Below are 2,866 nucleotides of genomic sequence, written 5' to 3' on the forward strand. Positions count from 1 at the left end.
ATTTATATGATGAATGTTTTCGTTTTCGAGTTTTCCTGAGTAGGTTTGAAGTAAATATGTGTTGTCGTCTCATATTTAATTCCGATGAGACGTTCAATTTGTTGGTTCGTTCGTGATATTCGTAAAAATTATTTATCTTTACGATTTTCGAAAACATTGAGATACTAACGAAGAGACATGGTTTAGGATCTCGTATCTTTTAGATATCATGCCTTGAGATGTTTGAGACCAGAGCGTTGGGTTTAGGGCAAGAACTAGGTTTACTTTCGGTTAAGGTTTATGCGGTGACTAGCCGGCTATCGTTTTTCCTGTTGCGATTTCTTCCTGATTCGCACCGATTTAAAGTCCGCGGTATGTTCTCGGCTTATATGACTTGTATGGTACGAATCGAGCATCTTCTCAGAATTATCTGGAAGTGCTAAAAAACAAAAGTTTTGGATTTTTGTTGTAGCGCGCTTTTGTCCTTGTGCTGGACGTTTTTAAAGATCAAAAGAGTGATCGAATTGCGTTTGTTTAAGACGTTTGCTGCTCGTTGGTAGTGGAATGCTGACTAACCGTCTCTGTCCCCCTATGATGAGAAAAAGCTTTCCGAGTGGACGAGGACCGATCTTCTCTTTCTTTAGTCTTGCTCGTCTTATGGCATTAGCCTTTGCGGATTCCTTAATCCGCGGGACAGCTGTCTCGGCACATGTCAATCCTTATGTCCCCAGCGAGCAGGTCAAGGTACTCTATGTTGCTGCTTGCCTTTATCTTCCAGTCTGCCAAGCAAGCTTGTTTATTCTATGTTATTGATAAATCGCTATTTCCCCCAAACCGCTAGTTTTCTCATACGACTCAGAACTTCTCACGTTGTTCTGTTTCCAAAGAATAAGGCCTATGAGCTCTCTGTTTGGAGACAGAACAACGTGAGAAGTTCTGAGTCGTATGAGAAAACTAGCGGTTTGGGGGAAATAGCGATTTATCAATAACATAGAATAAACAAGCTTGCTTGGCAGACTGGAAGATAAAGGCAAGCAGCAACATAGAGTACCTTGACCTGCTCGCTGGGGACATAAGGATTGACATGTGCCGAGACAGCTGTCCCGCGGATTAAGGAATCCGCAAAGGCTAATGCCATAAGACGAGCAAGACTAAAGAAAGAGAAGATCGGTCCTCGTCCACTCGGAAAGCTTTTTCTCATCATAGGGGGACGGAGACGGTTAGTCAGCATTCCACTACCAACGAGCAGCAAACTCCTTGCGACTCTAATTGAGAAAAACCCAACAACGGCCACCCTCCCTAGGTGTAAGATAATAGGGCTTGATGCCTAGCGGCTTCCTTTTACGGGTTGTCTACCGATCTCACAGGTTTACACCTTTTAGGAATGAATGCTCCACGAGTCGTGATGCTTTGATTGTCGTCTTTCGAATTAAGGATTTGTCTGGCTAATAAACATCATCCTTCAGTCCGCGCCGGCATTCCAGAACGAATTCTTATCGCTTAGCACAAGCGCTAACCCTGACAAGGCCCTACATCGCATATGCAGTTGGAGTGGTTAGTCGATTCATGCAAAATCCAAAGAAACCTCACTTTCGACGAATATTGAGGTACATGAAAGGGGTTCCTCCTTGACTATGGTCTTCTGTATAAGAAAGGAGAACAGTGTAAGATAGTTGGCTATTGTGACGCCGACTATGCTGGTGATCACGACACGCGTCGATCAACAACTGGAAACGTGTTCAGGCTTGGTTTAGGAGCAGTTTGTCTTTGAAAAGTAAGCGGTGTTTTAGCCGTAACCCTTGTTGGAAGAGAATACCACGTAGGAGTGAAAACTCCCCTGCTCATCCATCTTCATTCCAAAGGCGAACATTTCAATTGAGTGACTGTAACTGCTATCTATGGTTTACAGTCAGTAGTTCTTAACCAACCGCCCAGCTTTATAAAGCTTTAAGAGGGAATAGGGAGTAAGGGGGACCTTCGCTTCATTATCAAATTGACCTGGACCCTCTTTCTTCTCCTGCTGCAGATTTTGCCCCGCGCGGATTCTGGAGCTTCTTCTTTAGTCTAGGATTTCAAATAAGACTTGTACCAGAGCGTCTTTCTCAGCGCGTCGATGGCCACTTTGTCGCTTATCCCACTGACCCTTGACATTATCAGCTTGAACCGACTGATAAACTCGCGGAGGGGTTCGTCTTCCCTCTGGGAGAGATTCCAGAGGTTAACATTGGAAGTTTCTCTGTCTATGAATACAGAGTATTGCTTGAGAAATTCCGATGCGAGCTGTCGGAAACTCCCGATGGTGTTACGACAAAGTCGTGCGAACCATTCAAGTGCTGCTCCTTCCAGGTTTTCAACGAACAGGCGGCAGTAGCCGGGATCCTTTTCGCCGTCCTTCAGTCTAGCTCTTCCCATCGCGATGTGGAAAGCCTGAAGGTGCGCTTTTGGATCGGCCGTACCATCGTACTTCGATACTTTGATTTTTCCCGGATCGGACACCCTCATGTCCGAAATGTGATTGGTAAAACGGGTCTTCCGAGCTCCTTCCAACAGTCGATCGATTTTGGGGGCAGCACTAGTGTCATGATGGATTTGAGACTTTACGGCCCTCACTTCTGCCGCAGTCTTGGTGATGTAGTCGCGAAGATCACAGATATCCGATGTCTCGTCAGTAGATTTCCGAGCCTGTCGGCATTTACTGCGAGTGTGCTCGGTTTGTCTTTCAGCCAGCTCCTCCTATTCGTTCCAATAGGCGATTTCTTCCTCTTCCGTCATTGGTTTTTCGAACGGGGAGCCTTCCCGAGCAGATCGGCTTCTGGTCCTTCTCGGATGTCTGTCGACGTCCTCGTCGGTGTCGTTGGAAACATCGCTAGGATCCAGGTCAATGTGT

The sequence above is a fragment of the Brassica oleracea genome, chromosome C8 (assembly GCF_000695525.1).
Source record: "Brassica oleracea var. oleracea cultivar TO1000 chromosome C8, BOL, whole genome shotgun sequence".
Lineage (NCBI taxonomy): Eukaryota > Viridiplantae > Streptophyta > Magnoliopsida > Brassicales > Brassicaceae > Brassica > Brassica oleracea.